We start from the raw sequence: 22,816 nt of genomic DNA on the forward strand, positions 1-22,816 counted from the left end.
GAACCAGAGTCCCCCAAGAATTCACACAGGCCTTGAAATTGGAAGCAGATGGGGTATGTTCAAAGCATTTTTACTCCTCTAGAGCTTAAGGACAATCGGCTTTACTCAGGTGAACTCTCATTCTTCATGATGCATGAGAATGAAACTGTTAATCTCTATCTGTGAACCAGGGAAGCTGAACAATCTGGTGATCCCTTCACTCTGTAAAAAACAGAGCAACTTGCCACTGGTCACACCCAGCATGTTTAAAGCCAAGAAAAGAACACCGTCTCCGGATCCAGACATTTTCACTATAGAAGAATAGACTCTGGGACTTCTCTCGTTGCTCAAGAGTAAAATATATGGCAGATATTATTTGCCCTTTTGTCTAGAAGAAAATGTACTGCTACTTATTAGTCATCAAGATATCTCTTTTTAACATAGAACAAAATGATTAGATATGATGACTTAAGCTTCTCTAGAACAGAAAAATGCATATAGTCAGAATAAATTTATTTAGATGATCCATTTACCATTTTCTTCTTATATCCTTTCTTCAAGAGTCCTTCCAAGGTTTCCAAGTAAGCATAACTTGAAAATCTGTCCAACTTTAGCCCACTGGGAGCAAGTTGCCTTTCTGCGTTATTGTAGATGATCTGGTTCAACCTACTTTCCAGTGTGCTGATGAGTCTTACGGACCTGAGTCCCATAAACACTGATGGTGCGCTGGCATAGGCAAAGGACCGAAAATTGCCCAAGAAAGCCACCTTCTGGGTCTTTGCTGTTTTTGAACAGAGAGCAACCTGTGATCTCTTGTTGTTCTCACCCCTTTCATAAATCATCAGATTTATCACAGTCTCTAACAAGCCCAATGTTTCTTGATAAAGCACATATTGCAAACAACAAATGAATAAGAAAAAGAGATTGTGTTAATTGAATTAGTAAATTAAAAGTTATAATGTAGTTGTTTTAAATTTTTTGATTGAAAAGGAGTACTAGAGCAGACAGACTCAATCTTCTGGAATTTATTTAAAAGTTTTGATGATCTTGCTTCAGGATTAAGTACTTATTTTGATTCCCAGCTCTTGTCCCTTGAAAAGTAGCCTTATTTAAGAAGAAATATCAGATGGCACAGGCCCTGCAGAAGTGCTCTGTAGGAAAAATCTGAAACTCACTTTTGTCTGAATCCTATCCTAAAGGAACAGAACATGTCCTCTTAGGAATAAACTCAAGGAGGATGGGGAATAAAGGCCTGTGCTATGCCCAGTGTAGCAGGAAGAAATTTCTTTTTACTTATAAACTTGCCTTTAAAATATATTTTCAATTATAACTGCCTTCCCTGGCTTCTGGTCCTCACCTCTACTGAACACCATCAACAGTATACTAGCGTCACTGTGTTCTTCACTGCAATGCACTCACAAAAAAAGGAAATGCCAGTTTGATTTAAGAATGACCTTGATGAAACAGTAAAATGATCAATTTAGATTAATAAATTGTTTTTAAAAATCAACTAATTTATAATAAAATTATAATTTGTAACATAATTATTAATTTTAACAAATTAATAACATATTTTAAAATAATTTAACCCTTGATTACTCATCTCTTTATTATTCTGTATTTTGAAATGAGAAGTAGACATAAAGGAATTCCGTTACACACTAGAATTACCAGTTGTCTCAAGACAAAGCACTTGTGCAATTATTTGTAGAGTGAACAAAACTGGCATTTTTTCATGAAATACCATTTTCACTGGAAGAATGACTGATAGACAAACTATGGTTATTCAGACTTGGGTATTTTCTTTAAATAAACCAAATGAGTTTGCCATTTCAAAGAAAACAATTGATAGCACACATTGCTTGTGATAAAATTTTAAACTTTCAAGCAAAAATTAGAAACTCATATCTTTCACCATGAGCTTGACAGCATCCCAATTTTTAAAGACTTTCCTGATGAGGTTGGTGGGGATATTAACAAATGAAAGTGTTATATGTTGTATAGTGAAATGGATTAAGACTTCATAGGTCAGCACAACTCAGTGAATCTATTTTTTCCAGATGATCAATGCATGATGTTAAAAAATCACACATGGCAAAAGATCCATTTGACATGCAAGACTGACCAGTGGATTTTAATATAGCAGGGGAGGGAAGTTTCACTGATATGGTTCAGGCTTCACACTTCAACTAACTTTTAAGAGCTACCCCTTTAAGAGCTACCCGTGTTGAGTCCTCCCCTTGTCTATGTGAAGCCAATTTCCTTCATATACTTTAACCAAAATAACACATCACCACCAATGGAATGCAGAACCAGCTATGTGAGCCCAGCTGTTCCCTATGAAAACAGACATTAAAGAGACTTGCAAAAGTGTTTAAAAAATAAAAGGTACCCTTCTCACTAACTTGTTGATCTGTTTTAGAAAATGGAGTTATTTCCATAATACACAGGATGTCCCCCAAAAAGGTATACACACTTTAACAGCTGATAACTCAATTTTGAAAATGAAATGTATTTTAATAAACATTGCCTTTATAATTATTCAAAGTGCGTGTATACATTTTTTTGGGATACCCTACATATTATTTATGTTACTATGTAGTGTTTATTAATATTTTTTAAAGAAATTAATAAATATTTAAAATTTTTCTACTTTAGTTTCTTTTTTTTTAAATCATCACCCAAGGATATTTTTGAAATTGATTTTAGAGAGAGAAGGGAGAGAGAGAAAAACTGACGAGAGAGAGAAGCATCGATCAGTTGCCTACCATAGGTGCCCTGATCTGAGATCGAACCCGCAACCTAGGTATGTGCCCTGACCTGGAACTGAGCCCACAAACTTCTGTTGTATGGGGCGATGCCCCAGCCAACCAAGCCACCTGGCAGGGCTGCTTCAGTTTCTAATACAATAAACTGTAGCTCTCTATAATCTCCATAAACAAAAGCTTTTGGAAGTCCTCAATAATTTTAAGGATGTAAAGAGGTCCGGAGACTAAAAGTTTGAGAACCGCAGTTCTAGATCATCTCTTTATAACTTTGTTCCTATTAAGAGTTGGGGAAAATATAACATAATTACTTTAGGGGACTATTTGGGATTTGCTAGTTCTTTTTGTTCCTGGTTGTGACAGTAAGCAAGCTGGTGTTGGCCTAGTTTTGTGGCAAAGGGAAGAGAAAGGTCTGGTGCCTGCCCCTTGGGGGCCCTGCCTGAAGGCCTGACACAGGCGGCTTCAACCAAACTAAATTTAAGAGGGTCGTCCTCCGACATTTGCTTTGTTTGACACGATTTTTCTGGCTTCATAATATGAATCTGCTCAATAAATATCTTAATTCAATAAAAAGTTATTCAGCACCAACCAAGTAGAAATCACAGTGCTTTATTTCCCCCCAATCCTCACACGAAGATATTTTTTCCATTGCTTTTCAAAGAGCATAGAAGGGAGAGAGAGAGAAAAAAACATCTATTGGTTGTTTCCTACATGGCCTGGGGCCCCAGCCTGCAACCGAGGTACATGCCCCTGGCCAGAATTGAACCCGGGACCCTTCAGTCCTCCAACCAAGGCTAACCACTGAGCCAAACTGGCCAGGGCTCATAGTGCTTTTGAGAATACATGTCAAGTAAGATATGGCCCTAATAGCACAGTCTACTGAGAGAAACAAAAAACAATAGCAAACTTGTATGTGGTGCCAGGCACTATTCTGCTTTTCCCATGGTGTTTTCTGATTTAATCCTCATAGGTATACCCTATTTTAGAATAATTCCCATCTGTCAGAGGAGAAAATTGAGATTTAGGAAAGATTGACATTACAGTAAGCTGCAGAGCTGGGAGAAGAACCCAGGTGCATTTGATGTAAAAGTCTGAACTTCAACCGTCCCTGAAAATGATATTGAAAATGCTACAACAGAGTTCAAACAGAGTGAGAGGAAGAGACCAATTATAAGGGGGGGAGGACCTGGCATTGAGCTGGACCTGGAAGGAAAAGTAGACCTTCCGCTTGAGGAGACCAGGGGGAGGGAGGGGCACTCCAGGAGAGGCACACTTGAACAAAGGCCCATAGCCACTAGGGTGTCCGGCTCATTTGGAATACTGTGACTTGAGATTGGAAAAATACATAGAACAATAGTGGGGAAAGCTTTAAAAAGGAGGTTGAAAGACTTAAGACTTTGCTCCAGGAGGGTGGCAGCCTTAAAGAACTTTGCAAAGGGAGTGCCATGCTCCCAGCGGTGCCTTGGGGAGATAACAACTGCACACTTAGACATCTGCATCTGCTCAGCCACAAAGCTCAAGGGTTGTAAGTCTTTCTCCAAAGGAATTCCTAATGATTTAATTTGCAGCAGGCCAAGGCTCCTGCCCGTTTGGCATTAGGGTGTTGTGTGTGGCTTTGTTTTGACAAACTTTGGCCACAATTCGCTAACATGAAGCAGAGCAGGGTCGTGACTCCCTTTGCAGCAGGAAGCTTCCTGCCAACTGTTAAACCACGTTCTCAAAGAGAAGTCTTTCTTCCCCGACCTTCTTCTATCTTGCCTTCCCCCTTCATGTGGTGGGTGTTTCCCTACTGAGACCTTTGAATTCTTGCAGGAAGTTGACTTTTAACCACTGGTGTTCTCAAGCAAGCCCTAGCAGGGCCAGAAATAAAGAAGCAGGAATCTTGTGGCATCCACCTGTAACCACTCAGGCTGTCACCTACACCTCCCAGAGAGAGCCGAGACTCTCCATTTGGAAATCTAGGTGGCTGCTGGGTGAGATGCTACCGTTTTTCAACATTCCACTGTGCACACATAACTTATTGATAATAGTGTGGTGGCTTGCAATAATAAAAACCACATGAAATTATAACATTTAAGAATAAAAACAGAATGCAAATGCAATTCTTCAAAAATCAAAAAACAAATGTGTAGGCATACCTGCTCATCTTTGTGGGGACTAGGAAGGAGGGGTGGTGAAGTATGATTTAAATTGTAAACTACTTTTAAAAATCACAATCTCAGGAAGTCTTCTCATGCACCATCTACATGCACAAACAGTTCCTAAAAACTCCAACTAGATTCAACTAAACCACCCATTATTTGCGGAAGATGATGGTGTGGGGAAGTCAGTAACTGTACGACTGTTAGATTAAATTAAACATTGCCTTTCTTTTTCTTAACTTTAAAAAAAGAATTGTGTTGAACATTCCAAGGAAATGAACAAAAAAGTTAAATAATTTCTTTCCCAGGTGGAGGTAACTGAAGCAAAAGACAAGAAGAAAGTTCTTAGCTCTTGTATGAGAAGACAAGCATCTTTTCCCTTATGACAGCCCTGGTACATGCAAAAGAAGACAGGCCGGGAAGAATGATGGGAAATTCTGAAGTGGTTACAGACCTCACAGCAGGAGCAAAATACATCCATCTAGGATGAATTTGGTTTTGGGAACTACTTGAACTCTGTAACAATTAGGATCTCTTGAAAGCAGTTCTCTTAATTAAAATGTTTTCTTTTTCTTTTATAAAGCATCAGTTTGAAATTTAAATGGATTTTGTATCATCACCGAATTGTGGATTTTTTATCCATTTAAAACACATGTACCCATTTTATGTTCTTCTCATTAAATAATTTTTGATTATGTCATCAACTGCAAATTGCTGGCTTCCATGTCTCACAGTGTGATGTCTGTGACTACAAGCACTGGAATTTCAAGTGTCAGCTGAACTTTTTCAAGTGACTTTATCTTTCAACTTTTCTAGTTTGTTGTTTACAGAAACTCTAAATAAAGATGGTGTAAATGAACTAGAAAGATTGCTTGATTTTTTCAAATTACTGTGGCATTGAGTAAACATACCTTCATTCTGATTTTTGCCTTGGCAGATGTCATCAATGTGGCAACATGAGATATCAAAGCTAATACAAGACGAGCCCGATGATGCAAAGGAAGCTTCTTTCTATTTGTTTGTCTGTATTGCTATGTCCAAAGGAGTTTACAGCTGACCAGCAGTGTGGAAAGCACACCGTCATGTTAGGAGTAGTGAATATCACTCCTGGCCGGGTAACTCAGTTGCATAGAGTGTCCTCCTGATACACAAAAGTTTCAGGTTCAATCCCCGGTCAGATCACATATAAGAATCAACCAATAGCCCTGCCGATGTGGCTCAGTGGTTGAGCTTTGACCTATGAACCAGGAGGTCGTGGTTTGATTCTTGATCAGGGCACATGCGCGGGTTGTGGGCTTGATCCCTAATAAAATCTTGCAGTAGACAGCCAATCAATGATTCCCTCACATCATTAATGTTTCTATCTCTCTCTCCCTCTCCTTTCCTCTCTCTGAAATCAATAAAAACATATTTTAAAAAAATAAAAAGAATCAACCAATGAATGCATAAATAAGTGGAACAACAGATTAATGTTTCTCTCTCTTCCTTTCTCTCTCTGTCTTAAATCAATTAAAAAAATTGGGTGTTTTTTTTTAAGAGTAGTGACTATCAGACCAGGAAGAAAGAATAGGAGTACCTGGATTCCATCCTCAGGAGACTTGGAACATCTCCCAGAATCATGTCCAGGAAACTTGAAAGTGATGGCTTTTCTTTGTAATTGGCTATGGGAATATCAACAGTTTCTGGTGCCTGGGACTATTGGCTTGTTATATCTTCCTCAGTGACCACAACTTTGTGTGCTCCATCCATCCATTCAGAATCCCTCTGTCTCACTACTTTGGGATAAAGTTCAACTGCCTTGGTCAAATATTTAGAGCCTTTCATAACTGAGTCCCCATTAGCTATTCCAGCATTACAGACACTAGACTGCTGAGCACTGAAGGGAGAATAAACTTGCATTAGGCAAAGATGGTTATGGAAGTAGAAAACCCAAGTGCAAGGCAGAAGGTGGCAAAAATATAAAAGCTTGGGAAGTCAAGGAGTGTCTGGAGAAGGGTAAGTTATTCAGTGGGACTGGGATGTAAGATACACAGGGAGACTCAGGAAAGATGAATTCTCAAAGAGAGGTCGGATTGTGTAACATAGGATCTAGGAGCCATGTTAATGAGGTTGAGTTGTGCCATTGGAGTAAGCTGCAAGGATTTTTGCAAGAAAAAGTGTTATAATAAGTGCTGGGTTTTAGAAAGGTAACTGGCCACAGATGGATGTCCTAATTGAAATTGTCAGAAAGGGCCAGATAACCTCCAAAGGTCTTCTTAAATACTGTAATTCCACAAAAACATTTTACATTTGTTAGAAATTACAGAGATTACCAAGTGGCCCAAGACCTCATGGTGAAAATATTTAGAAAACTGGCAAACCCCTCTTTCTCTATACATTGTTTCCAAAGAAGATAATCTCCAATCCTCTCCTTCATCCAATTTTATCTTGTCTTGGAAAAATAGGCCAATAATGTTTGGGAAAATGCACTCCACCCATTTTTATTTTTATTTTTATTTTGGTAGGAGCTGGTTTCTTAGTACCTACATGAGCCAAATTTTAATCCACAGGAATTTTCTTAGAAAAGAGGTTCTTCCAAAATGTTCTAACCTAATTCTGGTGGGACTCTATGGTAGGTGAGTATGAGTTGTTATAATCATAGAATGTAAGAGAGGAAGGAAAACATTAAGCACACTAAATACTCAATACTAAAAATATATTATGAAGTATCTGATACTTTTTTAGTCCATGTTGAAAATTAACAGCTAGGCAAAAAAGCATGAGGACTTCAGAGCTTACATAATCTTTATTTCAGTACTCCATCAGGTTCTTATTTATTGACAGGGATTCTTTAAGAGCATCACATATATACAAGGTTTCCCCATAAAAAGGTGTACACACTTTAACAGCTGTAGCTCAATTTTGAAAATGAAATGTATTTGAATAAACACTGCCTTTATAATTATTCAAAGCAGGTGTATACATTTTTTGGGACACCCTATATTTTTGAGGACTGTGCAGAGCACTGCAGGTATACTGGTGAAAACACAGTTTCTGCCCTCATGGAGCTTACATCTAAAATCAGGATGAAAGGAGAAATAAGCAATTATAATAATATCACATAATAATTATAGCATGAAAGTGCTTTGATGGAGGAAGCCCAATGTGATCTAAGATCATACAGAGTAAATGTGGAGGATGGGGAGCACATTCTTGAATAAATTGCATCTAAGCTGACATCTAAGGCATAGCAGAACATGACCCAGCAAATCAAGTGGTCAGGGAGGAGGACAGTGGATGCTAGTAAGGGCTGAATTCAGGCAAAGACCCACAGTCAATAGAAATAATTGCATTCTGGAAACCACGTAGTTCACCCCAGCTGGAATTTACATATTCACAGTGTTCATGCTCAGGGTGGGGTGGGGAGCAGAGTGGAGTATCTATAGATGAAGCTGGAGAGGTAGGTAGATAAGGACCACATTCTACCAAGGCTTTGACCATTGACTGCTTTAAACAAAGGAATGATCATGATACTATCTGAATCTCTGAAAAACCACTCAGACCATGGAGTGGACAATGGATTGGTGGATGTGCGAAAGTTGCCTAGTATAGAAGGATGTGATCATCCTCAGGAGAGGTGATGAAAGCCTAAACAAAAAGAATGGAAATGGAAACAGAAATAGATCTGAGAGGTATTTACAAGAAATACAGGTAAGACTTGGTAATTGTTGTTCAGAGTGAAGGGGGGAAAAGGAGAGAAGGTTAATTCCCGGGTTTCTGGCTAAGCTAGCTATTAATGACTATGTGCTAAGATAGGGCACTTAGATAGAAGGAGTAGACAAAGAAGTGAAGACAAGGAGTTCAGTTTTATTTCTGTGTGTCTGATGGACATTCAAACACAAAACCTAATAGGTAATTGGATATATATATGGAGCTGGAACTCTGATTGAGATCTGAGAATTATTAGCAGCATATAGATGGTCATGGGAGACAACACTTGAAGGAATGCTTAAATCTTCTAGTTAATAGAACTCCTAAGCATCCAAGAGTACTGCTTAAAATGGGAAGGATTGCCCCATTTCTCAGTCCCTTTTACCATAGCCCTGCAATGCACAAAAGCCTGCCTTGACACAGTCAGAACTTTTTTAGAATCCCTTGTTCCCAAAGATAAAATTGCTTTTCTAAAGTACATTTGGTTTCTAAAACTTGGCATCTCTGAGCTTCTGGTGTCAAATACAAAGAGCACATACATATTCCAACAATCCATGGATTGTTGTTGGTAAAAGGCATTGGTGCCTGGCCTTTGAGAGGAAGGGCACAGCACATTTCTTCATAGGGGGAAGTGATGGAGCTATTATTACTTTCAACATCCCTGGCTTGTCCATTCAGAAAAGCACAAGTCAGGCTCTGTGGCCATTCAAAAGAGGAGGCTGTGAACATGGGTCCCCTGGTGACACTTTGACTGCCAGCCTTTCCCTTGAATCTTCCCTGCAGCAGAGGGTTCCCAGACCCGGGTTTGTTAAACTTGACCTCTCCTATCACCATGGAAATGCAACACTGCCAAGGGAACTTCCTCTGTGATTATCATTCAGACTATAAAAAAATCAGAATAGAAAATAGAGTAGGAAAAACATTGGCCATTTCATCTTGCCATTTGGCCTTTCTCTTTAGATGAAAGAGCCTCCCAGCAATTTCTTTGGAAGTTTGGTGTGGTGGCTATCAGACTTCTACTCTGCAGAGTATTCATGTTTGAGGAGCTGAGGCTCGCCTGCAGTATAGTATTACTGCAGTATAGTATATGAAAATACTTGGAGTAATGATGATATCCTTAACACCATGAACTTCTTGGAACTGTGGGCAAAATATACAGCATGTATGTGCATGACACTTAAAAAGGGTCCATACCTTTCCTCATAAATTCTAACATCCAGAAAAGATGAAGAATTGACTTGGTCCCATACCCTCATTTAATCAAAATGAAGCCCAAAGAGATTATGTCCTTTCACTTCCTCCCTGCCTTCTGCTCCCTTTACTTCTCCTCTTACTCCTTTCTCTCCCTCTTCCTCCTCTTTTTCTCTTCCTAAAATGACAAAGCTGTATATTTTGAATTTTGTGTTGGTTTGAATTCATGTTAAACCAGAGTGGAAGAGTTCCACATGAGAGACACAGTGGTCAAAGAATGGGAACGCAGTTGGAAGGCTACCGAGACTCACAATGAAGATCACCAAGAAGTAGGCAAAGTATTTCAGAAACACTGGAGTTTTGGTCATCAGTTAATGCCCTGGCAACCCAGCAATCAGGACTTAGTTTGTTCTTGATGTGCATTTCCCAGTCTACTTGTTGTTGTGGCAATTGAGTCTTCCCTTCTATTTCCAAAAATTGAGCAGATCAGCAGAGCTCCCAAACTTACTAGGGAAAGAATGAGACGGGACACTTGAAAATCCTAGGGGTTCTTTCCAGAGTTGGACTCTGCCTCTCAGGAGAGTAGAAAAGAAGTACTTTACTTATCTTAATGAGGTGAACACAGTGTGCTTTTATTTGCGAAGTTTCATCATAAGCTGCTATTTGTTTTAAGTCTTGAAGTCCCCAGGCACACTAATACAGAAAATGTCCCCCTTGGCCTTTGGGGAACCAATAAGTTAGAGTAGTGGCCCCAACACTGCTGGCCCTGGGCAAGTCCCAGAGCCTCTGTAGCTATTGTTTCAAGGGATGGTTAGGAGAATTAAATAAATTAAGGTATATAATGTGTCCAATAAGGGGTCTCAGACACAGTGATGGCTTCCTATTGCCTCTCCCCCAGCTCCTGGCTCTGTGTCAGCAACACAACTAGCTCAGAGTATAGAAAATGCTGGAGGAGATTTTTTTGTGCTGTTTGTTCTGTGCTTAAGAATAACAAAGAAATATTCAGGCCTCCTTTACTCTTTGTTTTTGTTGAACCTCTTAGGGGAATCAGAATGGGCAGGTCTGGGAACACACCTGGTGCCACCCCGTTCAGTTGGGAGGCGCTTTATGACGCTAGGGAACTTCGGAAGGGAGAAGTTCCCGACATTCTCTGACTCGTCAACTTCTTTTACAGTACAATCTTGCAAGCCCCTCCCCCTTTGTTATTTTAACAATTATTTTTTCCTTTTTACATCACATGTATTAAAATGTTATTTTAAATTACACATAGACGTGTTTTAGACCTATGCTGCAAATTCTTAAGCTAGGTACTGAGAATATGGGTATTCGTTATTTTATTATCTGACTTTCTGTGTTCCTGACATTTCATCACAGAAAAGAAAATATTATGCCAATATTTTATTTTCATAATCTAATAATTATTGGATTTTAGTTCATTTTTTAAAACTTTTCATTGAATTTTTAGAGAGAGAGAGGAAGGTAGAGAGAAAGAGAGAAACATCAGTTTGTTCTTCCACTTATTTATGCACTCATTCATTGATTCTAACCCACAACCTCTGCATATAGGAATGATGCTCTAATCAACTCAAGTACTCAGTCAGGTCTAGTCTAATAATTATTTTAATAAAGAGAAAATTTCAGTAATATTTTAATTTATCAAATGATATACATTTTGATTTATTTTAACTTAATTCTATATAAAAAAGGCTGTTATCAACAAATAATTTATGTGAGTGTTTATATCCATGAGAGAGATTGGTGTAGTTTTCATTTTTTGTGCTGTATTGTCTGATTTTGCAAATAAACTTGAACATGACTCTATATCATATTTGACTTTGGGACCAAAAATATTTTTAGTTGGATTTGAAGTCTAACTATAAGCTCTAGAATCAACAATTGCTTTCATAACTTAATGTTTGAAACTTCTCTTTTGAACTTAAAACAATCAACTGATATTCTTTTTAGATATATATAATTTTCAGTTGTATTTCTTTCAAAAAAATTTTAAAAGTTTGTTTTTATTGATTTTAGAGAGAGAGGAAGGGAGAGGGAGAAGGAGAAGAAACATGGATGTGAGAGAGAAACGTCAATCAGCTGCCTTCTGCACACCCCCTACTGGGGATCGAGCCTACAACCTGGCATGTGCCCTGATGGGAACTGCAAGCTTTTGGTGCCCAGGACGATACCCAACCAACTAAGCCACACCAGCTTAGTTGTTTCTAAATTATAAGATGAGGGAGAATGTTTCCGGCTGATTTGCTAGCACTTCTCCACAAATAACACACTATAGCTGTGGATAGGCTTTATTGTCAACAGAGGGAAATTCAAACTGTGATAATAATGCCTATATTTGTTGTATTAAATACTATTCACTATTAAACTACTGGAGAGAGCCTGATGTGTGATATGAGAACTTTGAATGCTATCTGTGGATCTTGAGACAAATTTACAGAATTATTATGTTTAACTTTCCCTTCAACTTTCTGTATTTCAACAGCAGTATTCCTTACAAATTAAACAATGTATGACTAAGAATAAAAACAATATAAAACGGTATTTGTGTTGCTGTTGTAACTAGCTAGCTAATATTAATAATAGAAGAAAGCAAAGAGAAGGCCAGACATTATGAGCATGGCCATCTGGGCAGCTACATCAGGAAGCTGCAACTCTGTACTCCCCAGGGAACTGCTGGTTCATTCCCTACAAATCCACCCATTCCCTGAAAATCCCTGGAGGAAGGAGAAGACGAGTGCATGAGCCATGAAGTTGGGGTGACTTAAAGAAGGTGCTTGCCTGTCAGTCTAACCTGGGAACAAAGAACACTGGCTGAGAGGGTGGACCCCAAAGCAAGTCTGTGAAACTCTGAGAATATAATATGTAATCCCCAAAGGAATTCTCCCTCCTTTGTTCCTCTTGTTTCTCTCCTGCTTTCTTGCACTTGCTAGATCTGAGACCCTTGCTAGCCTGTCATGTGGCCCTAGAAACCACATGGCCACATGCAGTGGACTGCAGCTGGGAACACAGCTAACCTAGCCAGAGGCCAGGCTGGACTATGCAGACATGAGATGGAAACTCTGGGCAATGGCTTTGATCTTAACCCCCCTACTGAAGACAAAATTGGACTTTTTCTTTTTTTTTTTTTTTTAGTATATCTTTATTGATTTCAGAGAGAGGAAAAGAGAGGGAGAGAGAGAGATAGAAACATCAATGATGAGAGAGTCATTGATCGAGTCCGCAACCCGGGCATGTGCCCTGACAGAGAATCGAACCCCGATCGCCTGGATCCTAGGTCGAGGCTCAACTGCTGAGCCGTGCCTGGAAGGGCTGGACTTTTTCTATGGTGAGAAAGAGGGAGAAGGGACCTTGGAAGGGAAACCCCTTACTGTTACCTCATCAATAGAGCTTTTCACAATGCCTCATACTCCCATGGTGTACTCAGGAAATTCTTGTTCTTCTGGTAACCCAAGAAGCCCGCTTCCACTAACAACAGGTGGTGACATGGAGGACCCTCCATTGATAACATATTGATCAAAAATATTGTGGTATGGGATTTGGTATGGGGTAAATGTCTGAGTGACAGAGTCATGAAGACCCTTGCTAATGTCCACCAAGTCCTGTGTGCTCACAGACCTAGACAAAGGAACCAGCGAGGACAGGAGCCCCCATCCTCCCCCCTTTAAATTCCTTCACTAGTCCTTAATATTCTTAAGCCCCAACTGGGAAAGTTGCTTTCTAGTGATAACCTGATAACAGAACAACAAACGAACCAATTCTATTGCATGATCACCATTAGACTGGAACACTTGGGACCAATACCATTATTCCAGTAAAGAAAAGACTAGAATTCCACAGACCCCTGACCTCTATGGCTTGTCAAACTGATAAAAAAATCAATGATTTTGGTCACAGAATAAGGGGGTTCCAAGAGTTTAAAAAAGTTAGAAATAATTTTCACCATTTAGGCAGTTACTATAATGGATAACTCACAGCAGTTATTTCAATCCTGTTTATTTTTCTCAAACCACAGACCCACCAGACTTACTCTCAGCGGATAGCTTCACCTAAACCTACTGAGAAGATCAAAGTCAGAAAACTTAAGCTTTCTCATCTTTAGTCACTCTGAACCTCCATTCCCTCTTCCACGGGTATTCCAGCCCCCTCTCAGCCTATCTCCCTGAACAATGGCCTTGCCCTGAGCCTTGAGCTCTCTTGCCTCACTATTGATTCCCACTCTCTTCTGTTCTTAAATCTCTCCATCTCTTCTGGATTTTACTTTAAACTTATAACAAGCCGGTTGTCATTTACCTTGCCCTGCCCCCCTCCCCCAGCCCCCCACCCAAATGTTCTCCAATTAGTTTCATTCTCAAAATATTAGGTTGGTTCTTTTTTCCCTTTATTGTCAAACTTACTGCGTCCCCACTCATGCACCTTCCACATTCTCTCTGTCCATTCCTCCCTGACCATTGCAATTTAATTTCTGCAATTTAATTGTTGCCCTGGAGTCACCAACAGCTTACTGAAGGACAAGACGAGTGCATGAGCCATGAAGTTGGGGTGACTTAAAGAAGGTGCTTGCCTGTCAGTCTAACCTGGGAACAAAGAACACTGGCTGAGAGGGTGGACCCCAAAGCAAGTCTGTGAAACTCTGAGAATATAATATGTAATCCCCAAAGGAATTCTCCCTCCTTTGTTCCTCTTGTTTCTCTCCTGCTTTCTTGCACTTGCTAGATCTGAGACCCTTGCTAGCCTGTCATGTGGCCCTAGAAACCACATGGCCACATGCAGTGGACTGCAGCTGGGAACACAGCTAACCTAGCCAGAGGCCAGGCTGGACTATGCAGACATGAGATGGAAACTCTGGGCAATGGCTTTGATCTTAACCCCCCTACTGAAGACAAAATTGGACTTTTTCTTTTTTTTTTTTTTTTTAGTATATCTTTATTGATTTCAGAGAGAGGAAAAGAGAGGGAGAGAGAGAGATAGAAACATCAATGATGAGAGAGTCATTGATCGAGTCCGCAACCCGGGCATGTGCCCTGACAGAGAATCGAACCCCGATCGCCTGGATCCTAGGTCGAGGCTCAACTGCTGAGCCGTGCCTGGAAGGGCTGGACTTTTTCTATGGTGAGAAAGAGGGAGAAGGGACCTTGGAAGGGAAACCCCTTACTGTTACCTCATCAATAGAGCTTTTCACAATGCCTCATACTCCCATGGTGTACTCAGGAAATTCTTGTTCTTCTGGTAACCCAAGAAGCCCGCTTCCACTAACAACAGGTGGTGACATGGAGGACCCTCCATTGATAACATATTGATCAAAAATATTGTGGTATGGGATTTGGTATGGGGTAAATGTCTGAGTGACAGAGTCATGAAGACCCTTGCTAATGTCCACCAAGTCCTGTGTGCTCACAGACCTAGACAAAGGAACCAGCGAGGACAGGAGCCCCCATCCTCCCCCCTTTAAATTCCTTCACTAGTCCTTAATATTCTTAAGCCCCAACTGGGAAAGTTGCTTTCTAGTGATAACCTGATAACAGAACAACAAACGAACCAATTCTATTGCATGATCACCATTAGACTGGAACACTTGGGACCAATACCATTATTCCAGTAAAGAAAAGACTAGAATTCCACAGACCCCTGACCTCTATGGCTTGTCAAACTGATAAAAAAATCAATGATTTTGGTCACAGAATAAGGGGGTTCCAAGAGTTTAAAAAAGTTAGAAATAATTTTCACCATTTAGGCAGTTGTTACTATAATGGATAACTCACAGCAGTTATTTCAATCCTGTTTATTTTTCTCAAACCACAGACCCACCAGACTTACTCTCAGCGGATAGCTTCACCTAAACCTACTGAGAAGATCAAAGTCAGAAAACTTAAGCTTTCTCATCTTTAGTCACTCTGAACCTCCATTCCCTCTTCCACGGGTATTCCAGCCCCCTCTCAGCCTATCTCCCTGAACAATGGCCTTGCCCTGAGCCTTGAGCTCTCTTGCCTCACTATTGATTCCCACTCTCTTCTGTTCTTAAATCTCTCCATCTCTTCTGGATTTTACTTTAAACTTATAACAAGCCGGTTGTCATTTACCTTGCCCTGCCCCCCTCCCCCAGCCCCCCACCCAAATGTTCTCCAATTAGTTTCATTCTCAAAATATTAGGTTGGTTCTTTTTTCCCTTTATTGTCAAACTTACTGCGTCCCCACTCATGCACCTTCCACATTCTCTCTGTCCATTCCTCCCTGACCATTGCAATTTAATTTCTGCCTCCAGTGTTGCCCTGGAGTCACCAACAGCTTACTGAAGGACACTGTTATCCAATGGCCTCTTCCAGATTAGCCTCCCTTGCCATCCTCTCCATGATGCTGCCAATAGTCATTCTCTCCTGCTTTTCCCCTCCTCTTTCACTTACTCTTTACTTTCACACCTTCTGAGTATAGATCTTCAACTACATTTTCTCTTTGGCGCTCTTCCCATCTCTCCTTCAGTTCTCTCTCTCTCTCTCTCTCTCTCTCTCTCTCTCTCTCTCTCTCTCTCTCTCTCAGTTCTCTCTCTTTCTGTCTCTCTGACTTATTTAATCCACATCGTTACTATTGTCAAGTACACGTTGCACGCAGATAACTCCAAAACTGAGTTCTCTTCATGACCGACCTTTGCCACAGGCTCAACAGCCTTGCCTGCCTTTCTCCTGTCCATGATCTGAAACTTTAGTGTCAGTTTTGACCTTTCACTGATCGCTTCCACATCCCTCTCCATTTATGAGGCCTGCTGATTCAACCTCTGAAATGCTTTTCCCATTTCTCCCTCTGCTATTCAAGGCTCTGCTGCCCACTGCTGTCCCTGGAGATCAAGACATTATCACCTTTTCCCTGAGAAAATTCACTCGTCAACTTGTTACTCTACAGTGCTGCTCCAACCTAACTTTCTGGCATTATCTACATATTAACTCTCATAAAAATGCTTACTCTAATTTTTTTTTAAACTCTGGTTTTAATCTTCCTAAAACCCTCCTTGCTTTTCATCTTTACAAGCTTTCCAATGCTGTTCCCCTTTCCCAGAGCCCCCTTTGCCCCTCGTTTAAATCTTACCCATATTAAATGCTAATTCCTCCTTGAAGCTTTTCCTAATTTCCACCACTGAGATGCCAGTACTTCCTTCATTAAATATCCCTGTCCTCTGTTCTTACCTCACACACTTGTACTTTGCCTCATAGTGGAATCAAAGGGATCACTTGCACAGATATTTCGGGATAATTCTGCTTTCAGTTATTTTGTCCTTGGGACCTGTTGGCTTAGATATAATACCTTAGCATCCAACCGACATCCTCCAGGTTGTGTTTTGTGACTGGCATCTGTTGAAGATCTTCCACAAATACTCCTCTTCTACTGGTAATAGCACCTCTCTCTCACTTTAGGAACCATCTCCACCCTACTTTGTACATACTTTTGTAGGGTTGTTAAAGTGTCTCTCCCAGCCAAGAAGTGGGCACATTAGAATGTTTATCCCAATATAACTTGAATTTTATTCAAAGTAACAAGGAAAACAAAAGTTATATATTACTTAGCCCATTAGTATCTCCTGAAGAGACTGAACTTAGTCCCTTCTGCAAACGTCTTTGGTTCTACCAAGTTCCTATTCTTTCCAAAGTTCTTTCTTTGATTCTGAGCTGGCTGATCTTTGCCAATACATTTTTTTTTTTTTTTTTTGCGTAATTTATCCAGAGTTGTGTCTGTTACTTGAAATCCAAGAAGCCTGACTAATACACTGTTGTAGTTCAAGTGTCAAAAATTCTACTATAGCATGTGTCTAAATTGGGGGTCACTGTAAATTATTTCTGCTACTGAGCTTATGTCCCTCCTATTCTAGAGTTTTGGAATCTGAGAGATTTTACTCATCTTATCATCTCCAGTGGCAACTAGGTCAATCTTGGTGTGGAGTAAATATTCCATAAGTGTTAGGAATTTAATGGATTTGAATGGCTTTCCACTAAGCAGCAGATCAGACTATAGCCGTGGGGGAGGCAAGACTTACAAATCAGAGTCAGTCATGATCTGGAACTGGGATAGAGGCTTAGTGCTGCAGCTGTAAGACATAGGAATCAGCAAGCAGGCACCTGACTCTGGACCCGCTCCCATTGGAATAGGACACAAGCCAGGGAATCTGACACAGTGGTTTTGCTGACAGAGACAGCTCTGTCTGTCTACAAGTACTGTTTCTAAGGGACATGATTGTAACTGTTCACTGATCAGGTAGTAGTGAAGCTGAAGGAATGGGCCCTCTTAGCTGGCATGTGGAGTGCACTGACCAGAGGTCAGACAGAGATTGCTCAGAAGCCCAGTAGTTGATGAGTAAAAGTATAATTCAGGGACTAATATTAAGGCCTTGGGAAGGAGGTTGGTAAAAGCAAGGCAAGGGTTTGAATTACTGAGGAGTGGAGAAGCCAAATTTACTAGTAGCAAGATTACAGTGTTGAGCAAAGAGGTGCTGGTTGACCAGAGAAGTTCATTAAAAAACAATTACTGTCTGAAGCCTGACTTAATCATGGAAGTGTGAGTAGGGCTGGACCTGCAGGTAGCCTCAGCAGAGGGCAAGAAAGAAGGGAGCTACTTCATTAGGGATCTGCCAAGATGAGCCTAAGTTCGTACCAAGATTATGAAGAAGGTGGCCTGGATCATCATCACAAAGTACTACATACACCTGGGCAACGTTTTCCACACCAACAAGTGCATGTGCAAGGAGGTCACCATTATCCCCAGCAAGAAGCTCCACAAGACAGCAGACTATGGCACCCATCTGATGAAGCAGAATCAGAGAGGCCCTGTGAGAGGTATCTCCATCAAGCTTCAGGAAGAGGAGAGAGAGGAGAGAGAATTATGTTTCTGAGGCCTCAACCCTGGATCAGGAGATCACTGAAGTTGATCCTGACACTAAGGAAATGCTGAAGCTCTTGGACTTTGGCAGTCTGTCCAACCTGCAGGTCACTCAGCCTACAATTGGGATGAATTTCCAACACCACATGGAGCCGTTGAATCTCTGCAGTACTATAATATTTTCAATAAACCATAGACAACCAAAAAAACAAAAAAGGAGAGAAATAAGCTGGAAACAAGGCTGAGTCAAATGAAAGCTTCTGTATAGTAGTTCTTGTCTTGCTTCCTGAGGCCAATGTTTTAACCGATGTGTGAATGACTTTTTGAACTTATCCTGTATTTTAAGATCTTTGGTGTTATAGGCTAGTATTAACTACTATTGCAATGAAAGTTTGGGCTAAGAATAAAATGTTTCTAAGATCCAAGTAAATGACACATATACAGGCTTCATAAACTCCACTTTGTTTTATTTATTTGGGTTCTCTTTTTTTCTTGCTGAGTCTGGTTAAAGGAAAGTCAATCTTGTTTATCTTTTCAAAAAATCAGCTCTAGGTTTCATTGATCTTTTGTATTGTTCATTTAGACTCTATTTCATTTATTTCTGCTCCGATCTTTATTATTTCCTTTCTCCTACTCATTTTGGGCTTTGTTTGTTGTATTTTTTTCTAGTTCCTTTAAGTGTGAAGTTAGATATTTATTTAAGATGTTTTCTTGTTTCTTGAGGTTGTCCTGTAATGCTATGAATTTCCTTCTTAGGACTGTTTTCATTGTGTCCTATAGATTTTGAGTTGTCTTCTCATTTTTATTGGTTCCAAGGTATGTTTTGATTTCTTTTTTTTATCTCATTGTTAATCCACTCATTGTTTAGTAACATGTTCTTTAGCCTCCATGTATTTGTGTGTTTTCAGTTTATTTCTTATGATTGATTTCTAGTTTCATATCACTATGGTCGGAGAAGATGCTTGATATGATTTCAATCTTAAATTTACTGAAACTTGTTTTGTGTCCTAATATGTGGTCTCTCTTAGATCATGTTGCATGTGCACTTGAAAAGAATGTATATTGTGCTGCTTTGGGGTAAAATGATCTGAAAATATCAATTAAATCCAACTGCTGTAGTGTCTCATTTAAAGACACTATTTTCTTGTTGAGTATTTGTCTGGAAGATCTATACATTGATATCAATAAGGTGTTAAAGTCCCTACTATGATTGCATTACTGTCAATCTTTCCTTTTATGCCCATCAGGATTTACTTTATATATTTAGATGTTTCTATGTTGGGTGTATAAATGTTTACAAGGGTTATATCCTCTTGTTGGTTTGATCTCTTTATAATTATATAGCATCCTTCTCTGTCTCTTATTATAACCTTTGTTTTAAAGTTTATTTTTGTCTGATATAAGTATTGCTACCACAGCTTCTTTTCATTTTCATTTGCATGAAATATCATTTTCCATCCCTTTACTTTTAGTCTGTGTGTGTCTTTTGTTCTGAAGTGCGTCTTTTATAGACAGCATATCTGTATATGGTGGGTCCTTTTCTCTTTTCCATTTAGCTACCCTATGTCTTTTGACTGGAGCACTCAATCTATTAACACAAGATGATTATTGATAGGTATGTATTTATTACCACGTTATTCTTTATATTTATGGCCCACCTTTTTTTTCTCTTTTCTTAAAGAAGTTGATTTAACATGTCTGTTTGGTGGTAATAAACTCCTCTAGCTTTTTCTAGTCTGGAAATCTCTTTATTTCTTCTTCAATTTTAAATGATAGCCATCTGGGTAAAGTAGTTTTAGTTGTAGGTCCTTTGTTTTCATCACTTTGACTATTTTGTGACAGTATTTTCTGGCTCAAAATGTTTCCATTGAGAAATCCACTAACAGTCTTATGGGAGCTCCCTTGTAAGTAATTGTCCTTCTCTTGCTGCTTTTAAGATTTTCTCCTTATCTTTAATATTTTAATTATGATGTGTCTTGGTGTGGGCCTTTTTGGATTCACCTTGTTTGGGACACTCTGTGCTTCCTAAACTTGTGTGTTTTTTTCTTTCACCAAGTTAGGGAATTTTTGTCATTATTTTTTCAAATGATTTCTCAACCCCTTGCTCTCCCTCTACTCCTTCTGAATCCCTTATGATATGGATATTGTTATGCTTCAAGTTGTCCCGAAGGTCCCTTAAACTATCTTCATTTTTTAAATTCTTTTTATTTTTTGTTTCTCTGATTGGGTGTTTTCTGCTGCCTTGTCTTCCAAATAATTGATTTGTCCATCTACTTCATCTAATCGTCACATTTCTGCTGACTCTTTCTAGTGTATTTTTCATTTTTCATTTCTGACTGGGGTTTTTTATGGCTTCTTTGTCCCTTTTATGTTTACTATCTCTTTGTTTAAGTTCTCACTCAATTCACCCATTCTTCCCCTAAGTTCTTTGAGCATCCTTATAATGATTGTTTTGAATTCTGTATCTAGTAGATTGCTTGCCTCCATTTTGTTTAGTTATTTTTCTGGAGAGTTTGCCTGTTCTTTCATTTGAAGCATGTTTCTTTGTCTCCCTACTTTGGCTACCTCTCTCTATTTGTTTCTGTGTATTATGTAGATCTGCTATGTCTCCCAATCTTGGTATGGTGGTCTTATGTGGTAAGTGTTCTTTGGGGCTCAGTAGTACAGTCTTCCTGATTACCTGAGGAAGGTGCTCCAGGAATGTCCATTGTGTGGGTTATATGAGCCCTCCTGTTGTAGTTAGTCTTGATTGCTGTTTGTCTATGCATGGGGTTGACCCTCATTGTCCCAGTAAGATCCAGTTCATGCCAAAATTTCCCTTTGGGTGTGTGGCTTATGGAGCTAATTGGGTTGTGTTCTGATGTGGTCTGAGCCTCACCACCAGGTTGGTTCTGGGCCTCTTAGGAGGTACTATGGTGCAGGTCAATGTCAAGCACTGCCTGTGATGGGCTCTGGGCTACCTGTTTTGAACTACAGAGTGATCCATAGTTTGTGGCTGCCTCTGTTGAGCCTGGGTATGTATGGGAGGGACCAAGCTGCCCACCAAGGCTGCCCACTATTGGCTTCCACTAGCACCAATCACGGGGGCTGAACAACAAAGGCCTAAGGGACCCTGTCATCCATGTCTGCCTGCCAGTCACCTGTTAGGCTCAGTCACTGATAGAATCTCAGAGGATACATGAGTTGCTTGTGAGAGGCTCTCAGTGAGTTGCAAAGTAGTGATGAGTTGCGTTCTCCAGATTGAAACAGATTCAAACTCTGTACCAGGGCTGAGTCTAAGGCTACTCAGCAAAAGTCTCAGGATATACCAAGACCAACTGCCACCTGCCAGGTCATTTTTGGTTGGGCAGGGTCTCAGGCTGTTGTCAGGATGAGGCCAGCAGAGTTCATCAGACCCAATTAGACCAATATTTGGCAGTGTAATGGGAATGGTAGCACCAGTTGGGTGTGTGAGGGAAAATTGACCCTTGTCCTAGAGCCACACAACTCAGCTTATCTCCAAATCTGCCCAGAACACCTATAGAGCTTCCAAGACAGTCTGCATTGAAGGCCCAAGCTGGGCATAGCCAGCTTACTCCTCTGCACAGTGCAAGCTCAGTAGGGCGGGTCCATAGGGAATTGAGAGGACGGGGCTAGTGCACTCCTCCAAGCTGATGCAGTATGGAGGGAAGTGTTCCATCCAAGAAAGATAGTGTCTATGGGTAATGTGGGAGAGGAACTTTGCCCAGGGACCCTAGTGGCTGTCCTTTCAGCTCTCTTCCTGGAGCCACACAACACAGTTTCTCCTTGCATGATGATTCTAGTTCACTTTCAGCCATCTTCCCTCTGCCAGAGCCCAGTGTGAGTGGCTGCAAAAATATTTTGTGCAATAGCTCTGTAAGAGGGCACCTAGGTTTCTGGCAGACTTTTGTCTCTACCTGATGGACAGAATGAATTCCCTCTGGTTTTCACAGCCAGATGTTATATGGGTTACTATTTCTGGTGCCTCCTGCTGGGAAGAGCAATGTGGGGTTGAAACTTTCATGCTCCTCAGGGGTGACCTCTAGATTCTCAAATGCTGAACATGGGTGCTGGGCCAGCTTTTTTTGGGGGGGGGGCCTCTGCCCTTCCTACCGATGTTGATGTTGCTTGTTCTGTAAATCCTTGGTTATAAAACTTATTTTCAGCTAATCTTCAGTT

General features: G+C 40.2%; 1 pseudogene; it reads left to right on the forward strand.

Annotated features, from left to right (window-relative positions):
- Positions 1 to 18,833, forward strand: part of LOC107529979 (small ribosomal subunit protein eS17 pseudogene) — a 163,842-nt pseudogene extending 145,009 nt beyond the window's left edge.
- The last annotated feature ends 3,983 nt before the right edge of the window (positions 18,834 to 22,816 follow it).

This window comes from Miniopterus natalensis, chromosome 11 (genome assembly GCF_054644295.1).
Source record: "Miniopterus natalensis isolate mMinNat1 chromosome 11, mMinNat1.hap1, whole genome shotgun sequence".
In the NCBI taxonomy this organism is placed as follows: domain Eukaryota; kingdom Metazoa; phylum Chordata; class Mammalia; order Chiroptera; family Miniopteridae; genus Miniopterus; species Miniopterus natalensis.